At 42.5% G+C, this 23,043-nt stretch overlaps 1 protein-coding gene across 3 annotated transcripts in view; it reads left to right on the forward strand.

The window, feature by feature from the left end:
• The first annotated feature begins 647 nt into the window (after nucleotides 1–647).
• tab2 (TGF-beta activated kinase 1 (MAP3K7) binding protein 2) overlaps nucleotides 648–23,043 on the forward strand; it is a 51,701-nt gene continuing 29,305 nt past the window's right edge. For all 3 annotated transcript variants that reach the window (XM_080453964.1, XM_080453965.1, XM_080453966.1), the window contains exon 1: nucleotides 648–1,050. The gene's annotated coding sequence lies outside the window, so the exon portion shown is untranslated. The remainder of the gene's footprint in view (nucleotides 1,051–23,043) is intronic.

Below are 23,043 nucleotides of genomic sequence, written 5' to 3' on the forward strand. Positions count from 1 at the left end.
TATGACAAACGCAAGTGGCAAACCTTGGCATAGGAACTATCCAGAGGCTGTGTAATTTCCCTTTGGGACTGATTTAGCCAGCCATGTCCCCATCCATGAAACTGTCTTCCTCTCAGGATTGAGAAGAATTGTAATGTGTACAAATATGCAACTGATGTTTGGCCTCTGAATTTTCATTTGGGAAACTTTTAAGTGTATGAGTTCAATTTGTGCACGAGTGTACAAGAAAGAGTTTTACATAGGCTGCAAGTTGGTTGACATACTGTAGTAGTAGTGAACTACAGATTTGTCCAGTCTATATTTGTGGAGTCAAATGCTTTTCTGACTCCACTCCTTTTCATAGTTTCCATTCTAATAAGATTGACTGACTTTCCCTATCTCTCTACATACAGTAAAATCCTAAGTACTGTATTTATAACTGGGCGTACAAATGGAACCAAATGGACCTTTGTTAGGGGTTAAATAAAGTTAAATTAACAGTGAGGATTTTTTTTTATCTCTGCAGAGGTTCATTTTGCAAACACACTTCCTCTCCAAAAACAGCCCAACTTTCACCTTCATTTGAAAAAAAAAAAAAAAAACCAAAAAAAAAATCTCGCGATAGGCGCTCGCTTATGCAGCCGCCATATTCTGTGACAGTATTTTGATTCGTATCTACAGTGGAAGTGAGAGAGAAAAGCCAAAAAGCAAAAAGGCAGGGGGTGGCGAAGAGGGGGGGAAAGAAGAGGAGCTGTCAAACACTTTTCCCCAGAGTTTTTGCTCGTAACGGCGGGGGGTTGCGGTGCAGCAGTGTCCCCCCTCCGGCCCCCACACATCCGAGTGGAACGACAGAAGGGAAAAGGGAAGGGAAAGGAAAGGGAGGCCCAGGCAGGCTAAGGCAGGCCTCGGTCGGTGCCGTTCGAACCTCCTGTCCGACGGTCCTCCTTCTCCGCTCGTCTCTCGGCACCCATACACCACAGCACGGCCCCGGGAACGACACTCGGTGGCGGCTGTCTCCGGGTGGTGAAGGTGCAGGACCCGCCGGGGAGCGGCGGATAGGCTGGAGACACGGTAAGGCTTGAAACTTCACAGGCCGCTGTTGGTTGGTTGGTGGGGGATAATAATAAGTTCCACAAAGTTTATCTGTAAATGTAAAAGGTCTCACTTCGCCTCCGGCTCGGTGGATAAAAGGAGGCTTTTTATTGTGTGATCGAGTTGCACAACAAAGTCAATGTGTCCAACTTTAGAGAAAACGGTCGGATGAGGAAAAGGCGAAGAAAAACTTTGTTGTCTGACTGTCGGCTTTTTCAGGTGTGGAAAACTATTTGTCGTCTGCAAAGCCGAAGCGAGCAAATAGAGAGCGAGCAGCTGGGCTGTTTTGCGAGCGGCTGTTGTTATATAGTTTATAAAGCGCTTATAAACCAGCAAAAATACAACCCGTTTAACTTGTAATGTGGTTATGATTGTGCGTGCGATAAGTTTCGTAGCAATGAGTCTTTTATTTTAACATGACGTAGGCAGGCTACATGTTTTGTAGCCCATGTAGGCTACATTTTCCATTGAGCAGCAGCAGAGCTCCGTTTTAAAGTAAACCGTCGTCCACAAGTTTAAACTTTTAAACGTCCTAATTTCTCACTGTTTCACAAGTGTTTTTTATTTTCTAAACGGCACAGACAGAGATTTGACCATTAAGTTGTAGATTTCCCCCCTTCTTCTAATAAGTAAGACTGTGTTGCTACACACCACCACCATCCATGATGATTGCATTGTGCTGGTAACATAATTAAGTGACGACGTTTCCGATAAGTTACCATTTTGGTGCGATTGTTTGTCTACCACTCGCTTGACATCAGTTAATGTGTTTATGCTCGCAGTTGAGGCAGTTGTCACAGACCATATGAAGCAGTCTGTCCACTCCATAGTAATGTAAATAGGCCCTCTCCAAGGCCTAAACACAGACAGGGAGACGTTTTTGGAAGTTGTGCTTGCCTGCAAGTACATTAAATGAGGCAGTCTTCTACCAGAGCCAACTGTCGACTTGATACATAATATATAACGTGAGCTTGTGTATACAAATCATAGCAGATGGTACATGAATTAGATATTGTGACAGTTGTGAGTGACGTGCAGGAGGTGCATCTGGTTCATTGCAAGTTTTCCTAACGCACTATATGACAGCTCCAAGACCACTTTGTTCTTCATATCATATGTGTATTAATTCAGTAACGTTTAGCCCAGTGTGACCTGATTTTACCATGCTGTGTTGTTTACTCTGTTCTGTTTTTGTTTATATATGACAGCAGGATGGACTTGCAGACATATGCTTATTACATTGGGGCCTGTTTTTTGAAGTTGCACATTTTGTTTGTACGTCAAGGCCAGTGATTGCAACACACACACAGGAACCATGCATGCTGCACTGAACCTGTTAAAGAACATGTTGAGTGATTTACACATCCTCTGTGAGAGTCAGAGCTGCTTACTATGTTCATGTTATTTGTTTGTCTTTCACTCGGATCGTCACATAATTGCTCATAGTGGACAGATGTTGTTGATAATGACAGGTGGGGTGTTCTCTATTGGTCATGTTGGTGTTGTTGATTTATTAGTCTTTAGAGATAACAAAACGTGCTCCTTGATAGTAGCATTTCTTCATTCTTCATTCTTAGTAGTCTGTTTTATGCCTCCCATGTTACACTTACTTATCAACTTAGACTGGGCTTGAAATGATCTTGCCACAAGCCAATACTGGTAAACTTTCTTTGTGATTGTCAAGTCCATATATTCCACTTGCTAGTTTGGCATATAACCAGCCTTTGTGGAATCAGGTTTTTATTGCAGAATTTCTTTGATAGCTTAGAAATAGAATTTCTCAATTAAATTCTGAACCTAGTCACCAGTCTCGCCACTTTGTACCGGTATTGATGGATAAATGAACTGTGACTTAGGCAGAAATCACACTCTGAACACATGATACAACTCTGTGGTATTTATGTCACTGACTCGTAACGCTCACGTCTCAGCAGAATACGAATGACAACTTTCTCAGGTGGCTGCTTCAAGAGACGTGGGTTCATCAAGGACACACGAAGAGTCCAGAATCACTTTTCGGTTGCCCTCTAAACACCTTCTAAGGCTAAAGTGTGTTGTTGTAGCTGATGGTGGAGGGTCTAGTGTGTGTATATCATTCATTAGCAGCTTGTGCCTGTCTTGACTTGCAGTCAACATTGCACTTCCTGACCAATAAGCTGCCACGGCCAACTGTTTATAGGTACAGACCCTAACTGAAACCATGTGTGCTTGTAGCAGGGCAAATATGTCGCTGGGAGGGCTTGCAAGATTTGCCACTCTTCTCCCACTAGTAGAGTGGGGGTAATGGCTGCACATAGTCTGTGATAACAGTATTAAATGCACTAAGTTGGGGAAATTCCTGTCTTGGGAATGAATGGGCAGACATGCATGCTAACAAGATAATGCATCATGGCTTTTAGGGCTTGCAGAATGTTTAAGCCTACAAATGGATTGGGATATGTTGAGATATAACCCAGGTTGCTCTGATGCGAGCCAGCAGAGGAGGAACAATGAAGGGTTTAGGATTGTTTGTTTCCAGTGTTTGGTTATATACAACAAGCAGGTAGGGCTAAAACTCATGTTTTTGAGCTTTTGGAAACAAGGTAAGCTTGTGGCATGTTCTCATTAAGACCTATGCCAACACTTAAATCTTCTTTCCTGAAAAACCTGTTTCCAGGTTTATCACTTGCTGTTTGCACAACAAGTTATCACCAATCAGAGAAGAGGGAGGTGGTGTATGTGTATTTTTTCTTTCTTTTTCACAAGGGGAGGGATAATTATATGAGTGTGTGTTTTACAGAGTACAAGTGCTCATTGTTTTGGATCAACAGCATAGAGTCAATTGAACCTAGGAAACGATATTGGCTTACCTTGCCCCTTTCCCTGTTTGTCAGAACAGATTTTCTGTAAAAGCATTGCAGAGGAATCAGACTCTGAAACAGTGGATGGGTTAGATTTCCCCCACAGCCAGATGTGTAATTGTGGATAGATAGAACTGGCTGATATGACTATTTACGGGCCAAACGACAATATTCAGCATGTCACAAATCACCATGCTGTCACATTTTCTTTCAACTTCCTTTTTATGATACAATTCAACAATGTCTGTCTGTAATTATTTATTTGTGAATTTGCCTATTGCCACCTCATCATATCTTATGACAATTACTTTGGCTTCCTCAGAGATCCATCTCAGTGCAGACGAGAAAAACTCAAAAAGCTAATAGAAAAGTGATGTGTGTGTGTGTGTGTGTGTGTGTGTGTGTGTGTGTGTGTGTTACAATCAAACGTATCCCATGAATGAAACAAAATGCTAGAATATAAATTTGTAGAAGTGAGTGGAAGGATCCATCAAATTATGCCCATTGCTGCAGGCTCAGGAAGAGGGCTTGGTGTTTTCAAACCCTCCCCCCACCACTGTGTGTGTGTGGCTGTCAGGAAGAGAGGCTCTTAGTGGAGCCCCCTCCCCCTGTCAGAACTCTCGCCTGACTCCTCGGCTTCAAATGGAATCCTCCATTACAAATGGGGCTACTCTCCAGTTCAAGGGTTAACCACAGGAACCCTAGCGTCCCTATTCTGGGCATGTCATAATAGATGAACATTCAGCAAAAAGAGGTGAACAGTTGCTGAAAATAGTAGATATTAGGAATAAGCAGGTAAGTATAGACCCTTCGGGGACATGCGTCCACAAAGTATGTAGGGTTTAAGTGGTAAAATTGTGAGTTGAGGATGACACTGCTGATCTAGCTGCACCACTTGAGTCTAGCTGTGGTCTACTGGTACTTCATGCATTTCAATTCCATTGCATGTGTTGTGTTGTGTTGTGTGTGTGTGTGTGTGTGTGGCTTCTTTCTGCAGCACCTTGTTGGGGCTAGTCCCCAGAGACTCCCTACTACATTGCTGTAGGGACCATATTACGTTTTAAGGTGATTCACAATTGCAACAACCATTTTATCACAAAGTAAGCTTGTGTGGCATACCAAAATAAACTGAATGCTACTGTAGTGGAAGATATGATCATCAGGTGCAGATGAAATCAGTGTTTAATTTCCTTGATCTAGTCAAATTGATCATTTATTTACAGAATTTAAATTAGCCAATTAAACTAACCAGTATGAAGTTGCATCATTACATTTCAGACCATTTATTTCATTTTACCTCTGACTGACAAACATCACAACAATATTTGCACAGACATTGTCGTTTCTATTTGCTTTAGCGAAATAACAATGACCTCTCAGTGCTGGCAAAGGGCCTGCTCCATTTTTGTGCCTGGACTCATTGATGAGACTGAGCTTTTATGTCCTCTGTGTTGTCATTTATGGAATATGTGAATATACTGTATAAGATGCACTCATACCTGCATGCCTCTTCTGTCAGGGAAATCACTATATTGCATTTGCTTTTGAGCATATTTTCCTCTGCATTTAGATGGACCATTGAGAACATGTAATTTATATTTTGTCATAACTAAGATGGTGATTTAAAGTTAATCTGAGCTGGAGAAACAACATGTCAGGATTGTGATGTGTATAGGACTGCTAAATTAATCAGATTGGATGAAGTTTGGTGCTAGATGCATAGGTGGCACGATTGTTATGCTGCTTCTTTGCCACTTACAGTTCTAAGGACTTACATGACCTACAGTAAGTGTTATGCATAAATGCGCTAACATGAACGTGTTCATTGAGTATGCTCATGTTTTTGTGGATGGTGAACTGAACGTATCCGTTTGCAAACAATGATCATCGTTAACTCCCGCGAGAGTTAATGTCATTTCTAACAAAGTCTTGCAAGTTGGTGAATAGAGATGCTAGCCAGATCGTGGCCGTTTATTAATACGCAAGGAACAGACTTGCATCCTAGGAAATGATGTACTCATCATGAGACAAGACAACGCATCTTTCTGGTTTGAAACAGACTTGTACTTGAGGACATGTGATTGTGCACTGCAGCTTGCTGCTCTGATGAGCTGTGCATGTTTCAGTCAAAAGAGTAGGACCTCACATCTCCCAATTTTCTTTTTCAAAATCACTATTGCAGAAATACAGCGAGGAAAATAAATGGCATTGACTCTTCCTAACAAAATGTCCTTTGCATAGTAGGTTATATCCCCCCTTTACTGCACCTCTTTTCACCCCACTTTCTACATAATATGACGCATCATATTGGTAAATCATAATCGCATTGTTTTTTCTTGGCTTTTAAAAGCAATCTCTGTCTGTGATTCTATAGTAGTATTCTGTAATTAATTGTTGGTATTGGGCAATGGGCAGTGGCAATGGTTGGGATGGATGGGAAGGAGGATGATCTATTGAGAAAGAATAGCTCTGTGCAGCTCATAAAAAAACAGATGAAATGTAATTGGGCAGTCAATTTTTTGGGACTGAGTGTGAACTTGGGTCATAGCTCAAACCTCCTACACACTTTACAAATTAACAATTTCTCTTTGCACGACCAGGTGAAAGTCGTTTCATTCACTCTGAGCCAAGGGTATCTGTTGTCAGTAACTTGGCTGTTTGCAAACACTCTGCAGAGGAGATTCAGTTCCATTTTGTTGGCCTTCTGCGGTCATGCGCCTTGAGCGCATGATACGGTGCACAGTGCACACAAAGTCAAAGGTATTATTATAGCCTACCTTCTTGCTGTCTTTCATGTGCCTCAGGAAACGGGAGCAGAAGAGTGAACCACATCCTATGTTGAGATTATTTGTACATTGTCCCTCCCCTCTGTGCCCTTAACCTGAGGGTCTGTTTCTCTACCAGCCTCTCTGTTCCTCTAAAATCTTTCACTGCTTCTTTGAAAGCTTCTGTCTCATAGCTGAGCAGCCTATCTGTTTATATTCAGAACCTAAGAATTGTCATGAATTTAATTTCTGAGAGTCCATTCCAGTTGATCATTAAGTGGAGTCGAGTAATTCATTTTGACATTTTCAATCATGTGTGATCATGTTTCCTTGCAAGCACTTGTCACAACAACGGAAAAACAAATCCAAGACACGCCTACTTTTGCTTATGGTCTTATTGGTATGGGTACAGTGCTGAAACCAAAGGGAAGGGCTCCCTGCAAGTTTCCACTTAGCTGTGCCCAATGATCAATTAAGATTCTATACTAATTGCTAACAATTCTACCCAGGCACTTAAGGGAAAACTGTAATGGGCACAAGCGCTAACATTTAATCTCTCAATGCAACAAGTGACTGAAGCCAGGTTTTAAGATATTCAAAATGTCAGTATCCATTATCTCAGGGTTTGAATCCAAGCCACATCACTCCCAGTATGACCCACTAAACCCAACTGACTGCAAATTGTTCAGCAAAATTCATTATCTCAAAATAGCCATTCCTTTGCTACACCACCTTGTAAATCAGTGCCCAACACGGTGAAATAATTAAGCCTTTCATGCTAATAAAGTGTTTTTGAAGTGTTTTTGAATTAAGTGTTTGAATGAAGTGTTTCAAGTTTCCCTTTGCAGGAACTCGGCTATGAAATAGGATAGTAGCGCAACCGTCAATTAAAGGAATATAGCAGGCTCTCTTTGGATGTAGCATTTAGGCTAATTAAAAACAGAGCTGCGCGTGTGTTAAACAGGCATGTTTGCAAAGACAGCAGTGCAGCTTTTGAGACACTTAAGGTCCTTGCACACTGGTGCGTCTTTTCGTTGCGTTTTTTTTACAACAATGAAAAAAATTGAAAAAACAATGAAAAAAAATAAAACGCAACGAAAAGACGCACCAGTGTGCAAGGACCTTTAGGCATTGTTAGTTGTGCCTGGGGCATTTACCCCCCCTGTTTTCTCATCTAAAAAGAAAAAGATTTATAGGTCAATAGAAGCTGCTGACCCAAGTAGTATTTGGTGGCTCTTTATTCTGTGTGACGAGAACATGCACTGTCAAAACACATGGGTTAAACATTTTTTAATATGATCTGTTTTTGGAGGCATTATTAAGCCTTTATTTTACTGTGATAGATGTAGAGAGAGAGCAGGGAAATGACATAAAGCATCGTCTGGCTGGCCAGGAATTGAACCGGGAACTCACTATTTTGCGCCATATGGCTTTCAGGTCATCTCATGACTTATTTCAGAGTTGCTTGCTTTCATTTTTTTAACTAAATTTTTATCCCACGATTTTGTAACCCTATTTTTTACACCCAGTGCCAATTGACTATGTAATCCTGGGCACTACCTTCCCTCTGCCAACCTAGGGAGGTCAGGGCCGAGCTCATGCCTCCTTCAATGCATGAGAGCCAACTGACCTTCTTGTCACCTGACAGGGGAGAGTTTCCCTGGTTGGACGTAGCGCGTGGAAGGAACACGTTATTCCAACCAGTTCCCTTCCCCTCCATCAGGCGCCCCGGCTGGCCAGGGGGAGGCAGTATAGTGACCAGGATTACTGCATGTTTTTGTGAGGGTACCTACCCTAGGAGACACGGGGAGAACATGCAAACTCCACACAGAAAGGCCCTTTCGCCAACCCCACCTAGGGTATGGGCACTGATGACGCGGAGGAGAGAACACACCCCCAGCGCCCACAGTGTCCCCTGCGGGAATCGAACCCAGGACCTTCTAGCTGTGAGGCGACAGCACTACCGACTGTGCCACCGTGCCCCACCGTTGCTTGCTTTCAGACAGAAGAGTCATGAGTCTGACCATTATTGTAAAACACTGAATGTTAGATTTATTTGAATCAGGCTTACCTGAGTTTTGACATAATCTGCTATGTATTCATTCATTTGGGGAAACATCCTTACCTTAAATAAGTAATATTATTTAATATAGAGGAAACCTGTGTGTTATCATTTCAGAGAATGGAGTTCTTAGTTTCAAGACACGTCTTCTTATTAACTTCATCAAGGGTTACTGTATGTGCGTCACTCTTCTTCCTAGCCCTGAAACATGACTGTCATACCATGACAGTCATGGTGCCGAGTCCCCCTGGTCTAAAGTTGTGTTCGATTTTTTCACATTGCCATCTCTCACATAAACATAAACGTTCAGATTTCAAATATAAAGTGCTTACCACCGAGCCACGGATGTTACAAGGCGATGCGGACCGCGATGAGTACCCGTAGCTCCCGTATTGTTCAATAAAAAGCATTTTAATCCCATTGCCGGCCATTTTCTTTTTTTTCTTTTTTTTGTTTTGTAATGTATCAGAGTGCAATACACCTCCCGACCATTAGTGTCGCATGGTTGAAAGTATCGGAGACAATTTGGAGAAAATGGTCGGCGATGGGATTCAAATGCTTTTTATTGAACAATACGGGAGATACGGGTACTCATCGCGGTCCGCATCGCCTTGTAACATCCGTGGCTCGGTGGTAAGCACTTTATATTTGAAATCTGAACGTTTATGTTTATGTGAGAGATGGCAATGTGAAAAAATCGAACACAACTTTAGACCAGGGGGACTCGGCACCATGAGCGTCATGTGAACCATGGCTATCTTCTTCCATGCTACTGTTCAAACCTAGTTCTTCAGAATCAGTGGGCAGGAACACAGTTGAGCAGTTCTCACAGCCCCTCTGTGCTAGTGTGCTTCATAGGCCTGATGACATCGTAGTGTAGTGTCTGCAGGATATGCATGTGACTCAAACACTTCATCTTATTCCTGCATCTTTCTCATAACTGCCTCAGTTTGAACACGTTTGCCTCCTTCTCAATATGTGGTGCTTTTAACAGGATACAGGAAGTTCATCTTATATTCATATTTTGATAAACTGCAGGCTATTCGTGTTTGTTTATTCACACTTCTTAAAATGGACCCATTGTAAAAATCTCCATTTTTACACTCAGCGTAAATTTACACAAGGGATTTTGGTCACATTCAAGAAAGGCTATGAGGTTAATGACCAAAAAAATCCCTGTGTCCTCTTGAATTGGTTTCATTAACATACAGTATATACATTATGTAGACCCAGCACAGCATTCTACAGTGATTTAGCATAGCCAGTGTTAGCTCATAGCTACAGTATAATCTGCAGTGCTAAACTGTAGGAGAAAGTTTAGGCTTTGTCCCGTCCTCATTTAAAATCCTAAGCTAGATCAGATCCTGGCCCGGGTGGGACAATGTTAGCGGGTAATGTGAAGGACAAACTCTGTTTCCCTCACTGGAAGCACCCTTGAGCAAGGCACTTAACTCCCAATCTGGGAATCCATTTATTATTATTTTTGCTTCTGCGGGCACCACCTCCTTTTTTGTGTAGAAACAGGAACTCGGTTTGGCCCCTCCCCTTTCTTAGTCCTCTTCCTCCCGGGTGCTTCTGTGTTTATTCCTATTAATAACAACACTACATGTTTAGGGCAGTGGTGCTGACAGATTCCGCTGTTAGCAGAATCTGTCTTGAGAGATTACTTCACTCCCAACTGCATCAGTGGAGCTGCTCAGTGATGTACAGTTGAACTCTGTGGTTGTACGGGGAAACTGCACAGTACGAGCATTTGAGTGTGAATGAGGGCATTGCAGAAACAAAACCCACCTTGGATGAACTAACATTGAGAAAACAACTTTATGAAACTTGAAAAGTATTTAAGTAACAGGGGAAGACAAACCCTAAATCTGCAACCTCACAGGCATACATACAGTTGGTATGCTCTTGCAGCAGCTTTGTACGATTGAACCGGCTGTGGTTCTGTGGTCTACAAGCTCACAATGCATCTCATCGATGCATTCTGAGCTACTTATTTGTATGTTTGTGTGACACTGTTGTATGACAAAAGTATAATATAGGGCTCAAGTGGTTAATCAGACTAATTGTTTTACTTGATTAGATCAAAAAGAAAAGTGCTTCTTGATTAATTGAAAAAGTAATTGATAGACTTATCGCTATCGATTTGCAGCCATACTTGTTTCATGGCTTAAAGAGGAGGTGGGTTAAATACAATTCCTCTAGCACTAGTGCAGTGGTTCTCTTTTTTTTTTTAAACTTTTTTAATTTCAAGGACCCCTATAACTCTGAAAGTGTGGAACCAAATGGACCCGAATGGTTCCATTTGTATACTGTCAGAGTTACAGGCCTGTAAGGGTCCATTTGGAACCCCCTCAAAGAACCCAGAGGGTCCCTGGACGGTGGACCCCACTTTGAGAACCACCGCCCTAGTGCCAGTGTCTCTGTGTAGCTTGTCTGTATTATAATAACATTATACACCAGCCTTAGGCTTGTTCAAACCGAAGAGCACCAACACCAGGAAGGGTCTTTAAACAGTAATGTGATTTCGTCTGTTCCTTATTTTCGCCAGACACATGTCACATTGCGGCGGGAAGAACATTCCTACATTTATCCTGCAGCTACCTTACCAAGGGCTTGTTAGCATAGCATCAAAACAATGGGCACTGCTGGCTTTGAGCTAGCATATTTGAGGGGAGCTTGAATGAGAAATGGTCGAGGTAGTTTGAGGCTAGTGTGAAGGAGGAATGCTAAAAATGCTAACATGCTGTTCTCCACCTCACCCAAGTGCCAAGACCGAAACCTGTTCCCCACATTTTGACATGGCGAAGCACTATCTGGCAAAGAGAAACAACTGGCCGAAGGTCAAACTGCCATCGTGTCTCCTTTATACGACAACATGATGGTGCAAACTACAGCCACATAGCACAGTAGCTGTGCAAGGATTTGTCTGTTACATGGATGAGCCAGTTTTAAAGATAAAGCAGTCACACACCTATCACCTGAACTTAAGAATACTTTGTTGTCAAGGCTACGAGTGTGCGACTGCTTTATCTTTTTAAACTGTTTTTCACCATGCTCGGCACCTCCACAACATTGATGTGCGCTCCTCCCTTTGTCTTGCATGGATGAACCAGGACATCAAGGAGGACTCTGTTTAAGTACCATTGCTGAACGCTCTGTTACCTTTTGCCATTTCCCATGTGTTTCCATATACTTTACAGTTTTTCCTGCCTTCATTAGGATGGTATTATTCCATAGAAAAGCCATTTGAACCCCCCCTACTCCCGTACACACACATGCACAGTTTACAGGAATTTGTTTTTCCGTGCTTCCCCAGCATTGGTGCCGTTTTATTCTCCTGGTAAGCATATTAGCTTGACAGCTTGTTTTCTGAGGTACAGATATTGCAGGCGGTTGTCTTATCACTGCACCGCTTATCCTGTGGACAGTTTCTGGCCCTGTGTGTGTGTGTGTGTGTGTGTGTGTGTCTCCACTGACTCCCCCTAACTTCCTTCTCTCACACACACACACACACACACACACACACACACACACACACACACACACACACACACACACACACACACACACACACACATGCTGCCTTCCTCGTGTTGTTCACCGTCCTGTTGTCTTAAAACGGCATGCAGGGAGGAGCTGCTCTGCCCTTCATCATTTCTCCCACAGTTGGCCTTTCATCTCTCGCTCAGGTTCTTCTGCTCCCCAAACATTGGGGGGGGAGTGGGGGCTTTGAACTGGCTGCCTATCAGTGCAGCGTGGGCCTCAGGCCCTCAGCCCTCCTCACTCCCTCGCCGCCTGGCTCGCTCAGAAAACATATTGGTCAGGGTGTGGTGGACAGTGGAGTCGACAAAGCTTTTGTTTGTTGTGGTTCAGTGTAGCTTTGCCAAGGGCAACTGTCTGTGTGGGTCTCCCTCTCTCTCTCTCTTGATCACCCCCCCCCCCTTCTCCCTCTACCATTCTCTGTTTATCTCTCCCACTCTCTCTCTTTCTGAGATTCTTGCAGCAGTAGCGGTATATTGAATTAAAGCCCTTACATTTGGCGATGTTTTGCAACTCTCACATCTCGATCCCAACCAGAGCTCCAGGGGAAGAAAACAAGCTTACTTCCCATTGAGCTTGGAGGGGAGTCCTGTTTTTTTTCCCCCCAACATAGATTGCACAACAACACTGCAAACATACACACAAGTAAAGCTTGTTGAAGCAGCCTCTGTCACCCTCTTCCCAACCCACCCCCATTCCTCTTTTGCTGCATGCTTATACAGTGCACAAAGACATCAGAATGCTTTTTTTCCTCTTTTAATACGGAAGAAGAAATTTTCCATAAGTACCCACAGAACTAGTATGGAGAGAGAGGAGCTTGCTGGGTACAAGCTTGTAAAGGTGGAAGCAGGCCACACTGCTGCAGCGAGAGAGAAAGGGGAGGGGGCTTTTTTTTTTTTACGTCTTCCCAGTTGCCCAAAGCCTCCCTTTTGTTTGGGTTGTTTTTGATAGTTTCCTTGTTCCTGGTTACTGATCCATGGAAACTTCTCTTGACTTTTAAAGGAGTCCAGTGGAGCAGCCAGGGGTATTAGCTGAGTGCAGAGCAACCTCCCTTGTGGGTTCCTTTCCTCTTTAGGGCTGCACAATTAACCCTGTCAATTAACCCTTTATTGTTACTAATAATTCTGATTAATAAGCCAACTAAGTTGGCCAAATAGTCTCTAGATTGTCCTTTGAGCCTTAATTGGCCATCCTCAGCCCTCTCCTTGACCTTCCTCCTTAACTCTCTTTCACCCCCACTGGCTTCCGACCTCCCAAGTCCTATGGGCCCCGCTCAGCTCCTGGTTAGAGATGTCATAACAGAGCTGCTCTGCCACGTTATTCCTTGCAGGAATGTACTGCCGTGGGTCTTTGTATGTGTGTGTGTGGTTGTGTCTTGTGTGAGACTGCATATCGCTCCGTGCACCAATGAACTAGCGTAGCGGATGGTTGGTGCATGTTTGGTGTTTGCGTATGTGTATGGTCTGTTCCCGTGTGTGTGTGTGTGTGTGTGTGTGTGTGTGTGTGTGTGGTTTTGGCTGCTGTCTCTGCATCGCCTCAGGCCAGGATGGCGCTGGCACCCTCCTAAGCACACCTGTCGGTGCCAGTCGAGGCAGAGCCACAGAGTGCGGTGTTGTCCCTCCCTGTCCTCTGTGGGCACCAGCAGAGCCACTCGCTCCCTGCACATACGCAGCCTCCACGCACAGACCAGCTGTGGGAAAAGAGCGATTTGAGCACACACTAGGTTTTCTCATACTGTGTAGTGTGTACCAGCAGTATGTATAGCACTGTAATACATGCTTGTATTACATGCTTGTATAACAGATTTAGTTTTTCTTCACGGTAGTACATTTTCAGTGTTAGTGTTAGTGGAGGATAATCCTATACAAAATGTACCCTACTAACCTACAAGCCCACTGGGTTTCATGTCATCTGCCTTCCATTGTGGAGGTATAATTTTCTATGCTAATGCTTTTACAATATGACTTTGGTAACATTTCTTACTTTTGAAACTATTTATTTCTTGTGCAATTTTGGAACCGTTTCATTCTCTCTATGACAGACTTGGTGTTTGAAACACCAGTGTAGGTCTCACAGCTGGGTTTGCTGTGCACCTGGGAGTCCCAAATCCTTTGCCGTTGACAGAAGCGATTTTGCCGTGTTTATGTGATTATACGCCGGCACATGGGATGTTCAGACAATCACGTCTGATCCACTTAACCACTTAAACCCTATACTTAGTTGACCGGAGTCCCCCAGGGCTCTATACTAGCCCCCCTCCTGTTTTTGCTGTACACTAAATACCTTCGCCGAAAATAACTATAGAAAATAGAATATTCTGCAGATCTGCTATCTGCGGAATACTGGCGCTAGGGTTAGAGTTGTTAAGTCTTTATACACTGGTTACCGCTAGCAGAGAGGCTTACGGCATCCACTTATCTGATAGCCACCATGCCCATTATGGCGGACCATATTACCAGTCAATTACTGTGATCTGGAGAACAGGGCACCGCTTGGCGAGTGAGACAAGAATGACTAGAATGTTTTGAGAGCGGGCGGAATAAGACTGAATGGCAGAGCAGGTCACATGACTTGGCTGCCATTTGTCTTTTGCTTGGCTTCAAGGTGGAGAATAATACTCCTAGCAGCTGCAGGAAGCATTTCCGGTAGAGTTTTTCATTTTTGTTCTACTTAACTGAGCACGTGGAGGTCCAGAGATGCACTGAAGCAGGGGATGCAACGTTATTTTTTATTTATTTGTATTTCACTAAAGTGTAAGCACAGGGATGACTGTATGAAATTTCATCGCAATTATTGTGGCCAAAATAGATATTATTGCGATAATCAAAATATGCTTAAAACTCTCCCATAAGACGGCTATTGGAAGGCCCAGTGGAGAAAACTCTGGCAAAGTTAAGGGATTTGATCAGAGGGCACGGAGGGACATGCAAACACACCATCAATGGACACTGCTGAATGCTAGACTACGATTAGTACGGGGTCAACGTTCAAAAGTAATTGAGAGACTCATTAAAACCATCAACTTCCTACTACGTGTGAAAACGGCACCGATATGTTAATTTTCTGATTTTTCTTATATGTGACACATGGCTCTTGTTCTCAATATTTTGGTGCTCGGAACGTTTTCCAGCACTAATAACAATACCATAGGGCATTCAAGTATCAGTTTTGTTGCATCTGTACTAACTGAAGTCCTACATCGATTTGGCCATAGGGACAATAATAACCACAGGCTTAACAGACCCCTGAACCAAAGCCAAACACAGAAATGGTTCCTAATATTCTGCAGGCTGTGTGCTCTCAAAGAGCATGTTGACATAGAGTAAGTGTATTTAGTAAGACGGTAAAGGGGAACTGACTGTTGCATGCTTGGCATATTAGTGGTAAGCGCCCTGAGAGTACGCATGTCCATTGTGTTTGATCAGCCTGGAGTGAGTGATGAGAGAAAACTGCAGTCAGTCACCCTGTTTTTTTCCCCCCCGTCCGTGGGGGAGGTTCAACGGATCCATTCTGTGGAGGAAGTTGATCACCTTTAAAGAGACCTGGTTTTGTGTGGTAGGAAACATTGGGTGTAATCTTGTCAGTCCGATGGCATGCCATCTCTGCGTGTCTGCATTGTTGCACCACTGAAAGAGGTGTGTGACTTCCTCTCGAAGGTGGGGCTGTGGTATGAGATTGACATGGAAGTTATGCCTGGTATTTATGGCTTTTTTTGTACGCAGCGCTGTTATCCCAAGGACAGAGCATAGTCGACTGTTGAGATTCCATGCTAGATATCGCCAGGCATTTGTAACTGCACCACTGTAGAATCATCTATACAGATGTTAGCAGCCATTCTATGATCATCAGCAGACTTTGGTACACCAGGGACAAACCCACTGTAGAGCCTGTTACAGTATTGGGTCCTGAAAAGTATTTTCAAGTTTTTCAATAAAACATTCAAGGCTGTAAAATGTACTGATGCTTAACACTTTACCTGCCAATCACGAGTATAACCGTTGATGAAAAATACACCCGTTTACTGCCATCCTGGCCCATCCACGAGTATAACCGTTTTTCAAAAAAAATATATATTTTTTTATTTATCCACACAGAACCAGAGATATCACGATCCAAAGATTTCTAGCTCCATTCACTCCTTGGTTAACTTATTACTTTAAAATCCTGTATCTCGGCTCCTGTGTAAAAAAAAATTAAACACTGGCACTGGGGGAAGTAAAATAAAAAAAACCCTCTGGCAGGGAATGTGTTAATTTGTATTTCATTTAGGAAAAGCTTGACTTGGGATCTTTGCAAAAGTCTAGTGAAAATTTGTTATATCAGCCATAAGCATGCTTTGGCACACATTAACACATTATGAAATAGCCTACATGCATCTTCAGCAAAAGGCCAACACTCTGCGTCTGCGATAACATCAGTGCACTGCAAATTCGGATTAATCTTGATTTTGTGTAGCCTTGACGCTAAGCTACTTAATGAGTTAATGAGGCAACCTACCGCTTTCCGACCTGGAAGCACTGTTGGGGTCGTATCCATGGCTCTCAAGCTAACAAATACAGTAACTTGCCTGTAGTGGAAAAAATCTGTTGCCACACAGTGGACCATGGAAGCCAGGTGGCCCTTTGAAACTTGTGTCGGAAAAAGCCATCAGAACCAACTGTTTCTGAACCTTTATTTAGCCCCCCACCCAACCCCCTTGTTCTGCTCCTAATGCTCTGTCCTCCTCCAACCCTTGCTGCTGTCAGATCAGTTTTCATTTACAGTACTACCGTTTTCTTCAACTCAACTGCTGCTCCGTCTGTGTAATGTGACAAATGAGAAGTTGCTGAAAAGAGCATGAGAAGAGCGAGCACTAAAGGGGCGGGGCGGCTCATGAGTCACCCTAATCGAGTAGGGATTGGAAGGTGCACTTTTATTATTGGTGGTTTTCAATGGAATCTAAAAACACCTATAAGTGGCTTCATTAATTTTGCATTGTTGTACTTGTACTTGACAATGTTAACTCGCAATGTGTTCTGACCATATGCCTTCGTTGGGATGTAGCCTTAGGTTGTTTTGTCTGTTCAGTCATTCCCCATAGAAATGACAGAACACCAGATGCTCACTTCAGCGAAACAGACGTGGGCTGGCAGGCATGGTGGCCTGGTGGTCAGAGACGCTGTCCTGTAATCAAGAAGATCTTCAATTCCTCACACCAGCCAAAGTGTGCATCAACCGCCACACACGTGCTGTAGGAAACTTCATTAAACAAAAGGCATCATTGAGTGATGTCCCACCTGTCTCTCTGTATTAAGTCAGCCGAACGCCTGCAATTTAAGTGTTAGCTTTCGTGTCGCCGGAAACTGCAGTACACATGCTACTACTCAGTAGTTTTTAAACTACGACTCAGCATGTACTCAGTTGTTTTTAGTAGCAGCCAGCAGGTTAAATTTGCCACATGTCCATGAGTCATGGTATGACTTGTTGTGGACAGAGACAGGAGCTCCTCTGGGGAGTGTAGTGTGGGAACAGAGGCCCACATGCAGAGTATCTCTCTCTGAAAGCCATCTGAAAGAGCAGGAAAGAATTTTAACTGTTTAGTTTTTTGTTTTGTTATTTGGGTCAGTGCATACCAATGTTCAGCAGCTCTGTCACTATATATATTTAAAAAAAAGAAAACATTCTCAATTGAACTTATCCAAATGAGTTACAGGGAAGGTTGATGACTTTGGAGACCCCTCTGCTTGTAACTAAGGCCTATTTGTGGAGTATTTAAACGGTTTGAGAGAAACTCACCCCAGCTGCATCCTTCAGCTTCTCATGAAGGCACAGGACATATCTCTTCCCCTTCCTGATGTTCACCAACCATCTAGCACTACAACGCAATGAATGTAATAATCAAGGATTCTACAGTTTCCATTATTAAAACATTAAATGCACAATTCATCTTTGATAGAGGTCTGGGTTGTTTAGTTACCTTGCCATTATGTACTGTAACTCTAAATATTGACACGATATCTTCAGTAGTTTCACCATAGATGGTCGGCCGGCTGTAGGTCAGAAGGTCACCGGTTCCCCTCCCAGTCCGTGACAGCATACATGTCGAAGTGTGCCTGAGCAAGACACTTGACTTTTCGAAGGGAAAGTGGTGGTAGAGCATCAAGGGCAACTACCAGAGGGGACTGCACTGTACCATTCTGATGTAGTGTGTTTGGTTAAAAACAGTCTTCTCTGTTAGAGCCTCCCATCACTGGAATAGTCCCCCTACCGAAGTAAGAGAGACCACCAACTATTTCACTTTCAAATTCAACCTTAAAGGTATCATGACATTCACTTTTACACCACATTCAAAGTCTTTGTCCTGGTCCTTCAAAAGTGTACAAAAAGTTTTAAGTGAAAATTCCATTCCAGTGATCCATGGCAGGTGTTTTTCTCTCACATTTCTAAAGCCTTTTCAACTGCAATGAAAAAAGAAAACTTTGCCTGCGGGTGTCGCTGGTGAGGGATTTTGCCTGTCAATCATCGCCTCTGCTCCGCCCCCCCCAAAGGAAAGGATAGGGGAGGGGAGGGGCGAGGAGGAGAGTGGGCGGGATTAATCGACTGTGACCTCACTGTCGAAGGGCCAAGCTCAGATTACTTTTCAGCCTAATTATTCAGAAAACCCCAGACCACAGAAAATCCACTGAATGTTCTAAGTTCAGGTTTTTTGGGTGTAATTGAGGTCATAAAACCCCAAATAAAACATTGAAAATAAAAAAAGTGAAAATGAATGTCATGATACCTTTAAGAGATGGCTTAAAGCTAACCAAACTTTTAATCATGGGTAATTATCAGCTCTATATGTCACTGGTGTCATTTCTCAAATGTTACTGTAATTGTTCTGTCTCCTGTACTATGTTAACTTGTCTTGTACTGTTTTGATTGATTGATATGTCTGTCTATGGATAGTTATATCACCACTTTTAACAGCCTGCTCACTACAGGTGAAAATTGGCTTTTGACTAACTTTGGCTCATTTACATGGATGTGAAAACTGACACGTTGATTAATGTACACTGTCCCTGGTAAATGAATAAATACATAAACTTAACCCTAACAACACCCCATAAGTGCCTCTGAGCAGCCACCAGGTGGGTGAAGCTGTAACTGAATTTTCCACAAAATTCAAAGTCACACTTGGCACACAAATGAATTCGAACAAAGCACATTCTGCCAATGTATACAATTACAAAAGTCAACTCTGTGTTATTTGGAAATAAAAATGTAAACTTTATTTTGGTTTTACGATTTAGAAGATCCGGAAGGTATGCTTCTGTGACCAAATCGGCATGTGTGTCAGTGTGTGTGTAGGCCTACTTTTACCAATCATCGCAAAAAGATTTTTTTTTAAAAAGTAGCTTTGATTGTGTGCGAAAATGTGACCTGTATTCGCAGTGTAATATAAGTCAATGGGGAGAATATCTTGGATTATCATCAATTTATATATATGGGGCAACTATTGAAGATATCCAACCAATATTTAGAGTTACATCATGGCAGGTAACTGCACAACCCAACCCAAAGTTTAAAGCCTGATTTATGCTTTGTTGCATCGCACATCGAAAATAGCCGATCCACAAGTTTGATTGGCTGTTTTTGGCGAGCGACACCCACACGCATCTAAGTATAACTCAGGCTTAATTGTGCTTTGATGTCATTTAATGTATTGCCAAAATACTAGTGATGTGGACACAAGGTGTAGTAGTGTTATTTCTCATATCCACACAGAAAAATCCAGAGTGTTAATTAAACTCTGAGAGTGTAAAAATGGACAGGTAAGTGTCAATTCAATTGACACTAAATGGACCCCTGCGTGGGTCTATTTTTACTCTTAAGTTAAATGAACACTGCAGATTTTGCTTTGCAGTCTAATAACCCTGATTGATAACTGATGATCATATCATTAAGCAAACGGACTGAGATAATCATGCAATCATGCCTCCCATCGCCTCTCTCCTGTCGCCTGTGTCGTAAAACACCCTTTACTCCATACCTCGTTGCTCCAGGGCATCGTTTGGAAGGAGATCTAAAGGCTTCTCTCATGACGAAACAAAAAGCTGTTGGTCCGAGAGGCCGTCCAAATATAACAGGATCCACACAGACGGAGCAGCAACGGGAAATAATAAATAACAATATATGGGGCAGAGAGCGCCTTGCTATTTAGCATTGACTCAGGCCAGAGGCCCTGCTGCTGTGCTGAGATGCCTTTGTGCAATGCTGTGATATAGAGCGGTCAGACAGGCGTCCAACTGATTTATATACCCCATATATAAACCCCTGCTTTATATAAATGTTTTGGCCTATTTTATAGGTTTGCATTGGAGCGTTTTTTTGTCACAATTATTATTCTATATTTTTTTACATCACATTGCATTGGCTTGCTGGAATCTCCAAACTTTCTCTTCTCTGCAGTGAGTTTGGTTATCAGTGATCTCTTAAGCCAGAACTCTTCCACAGTCTTCAAATGCTTGTGGAAGAGTCTGTTACTCCGCCTCGCAAAAGTTGTGACAGGAACCTGTCATCTGTTTGTGGTTTCCGTTCACAAAGATATATTGGTTATTTTAAAATATTTATTTTTCCTGCGAAGCAGCAAGCTAGATAGGCTTGGGCCCATTTGGTTTCTAGTTGGAGTTAATTACATGACTGCAAAGGTGAAAAGGAAATTGGGTGGACATCCACTTTATTTTCATATTTTCAGCGGTAATTCGGTTATCACTGATATGAGTAACAACAAGGGCTGTCCATTCTTTTCTTAGCGATTATTCTATCAATCACTTTTTTCAATCAAATAATCAAGAATCATGTGTTTATGATCATATTTTTTTTGGATTAACGAATAGATGCAACGACATTTTAATTGATGTTTTTTTAATCGACAATCGAGTAGTCTGATTAACCATTTAAGACCTATTTTATACTTTATCGTACAACAATGTCACGCAAAATACAGACAATTGCCGATCTACAAGCTCACACAGCGCTTCACACATCGTGACATATTGTAGCTTGTAGATCTGTTATTTGGTTTAAAAAAATAAAATAAAAAAACATTCATCCCCTCCTCCACTCCCCCAAAATCAATTATTTCATTATAATGTAATATTCGATTAAATCAATTACTTCAATTAACTGTTTCACCCCTTGTTTCGGGAGACTATGCTATCAGTAACAACCTAAGGAAGAAGCCAGTGTCTTCTGTCTAATAATGGTGTGGCCTTTTTGTCCAAATCTTTAGCAATCAATAGTAATGTGTTCAGTGAGGCAGTGTTGAGAGGCGAAGCCGCACGCACTATGCAGAAGAAATCTGGATGCCATTGCCCCTGGCTGCTTGTGGGCATGTCGACTAGGGCTGTCCCGATTACAAAATTTAAGTTGACGATTAATTGTCGTACAAATAATTAACGATTAGCGATTAACGATTTAATTGTGTTTTTGGCATTGAACATTGGAACATATGCATGAATAAAAGTTACATTTCTGTTTGCCTTTTAGGCTTCGTAATAAAAAATTGCAAAGGGCAGATATGACAAATAACTTTAAAAACTGTGAAAATAGCTGATCTACAATGTAAGTAAGAACAGTGCCACTATGACATTCACTGACATTTATTTTTTACCTGCATGGATTTTCAACTATTATCCAACTTTCACAATCTTAAATGTTTCACTTTCATTTGACATTTCTTCAGTTTCGTGATGTCCTCATGGACATAGCTGTGAGCTGTGACTGGTCTGCTTTTGAGGAGCCAATACATAGATTGGCTTTGGCCTCCTTATCATTGTTTGCCATGACTGACCACAACTCCCCATCACCATACCTGCTGTGCAGAAACGAGTGTATTACTACTGTGAATAGGCCTGTGTTGAAAGGGAAAATAAGGAATACTGTATATTGCTTGCCGTGGATGCAAACATATGTAAAGCTGTCTAGGTCTAGCTTTCCTCCAAAGCAAACTGCTGCCATAAGGTGTGACAGTAACACATGTGGTCACATGGATCTGCAAGGTAAGCTCTATTGCTGACATTTTACTGCTGGAAAGTAAAGCCTAATTTATGCTTCATGGCACGACGGTGTCACTTACCGAAAATCTAGTTATTTTCATCAAGTGACACCCGGCATGTGACAAAGTATAGGCTAAATTAGGCTTAAGCTCCATCATGCGGCCTATCCTTCTGGAGAGTTGCGTGGAAACTCTAGCCTATAGATTATACCAATACCTGCTCAATGAGAGTCTGTGTTGGGGCTTGTCAGCTGGCAATTAATGTTTCCACAATGTAAGGAAAAAACTCTGTGCAGAGTGCCCTGTGGAGGTGGTTGGTTGTTGCTACACTGTTTTTCTTTTTCTGTTTTTCATGTTTTTCTTTCTTTCATTCTCACACAGGCTACTCATTTTTTGTCAGTAGATTGCTCACACCCTTGCTTTTAATTCAAATATTCTTGGCTCAAGCAAAACAAAAAGATTAGTGGTTTGGGATAAGGTTTTTCTTGTCACTGAAGCTTCTATTTTAAGCTCAGGCTGTGGTCCTGACATATAATGCCTGAAGGCAGGGAGGAGGAGGAGGAGGAGGAGGAGGAGGAGGAGGAGGAGGGGGTTCTGAAGACTGAGGAGGAGCATTGAGGGTTCCAGGAGGATTGTTGGTGTTGCACAACTTCTCACTGCAGCCATTCATGAAGCTGCACTATTCTTGTGATTCTTGCTGGTGGTGTTGGCAATAAATGATATTATTGTTCTACTTAGCGTTAT

The sequence above is a fragment of the Gymnoscopelus braueri genome (assembly GCF_963280865.1).
Source record: "Gymnoscopelus braueri genome assembly, chromosome: 16".
Classification (NCBI taxonomy): Eukaryota; Metazoa; Chordata; class Actinopteri; order Myctophiformes; family Myctophidae; genus Gymnoscopelus; species Gymnoscopelus braueri.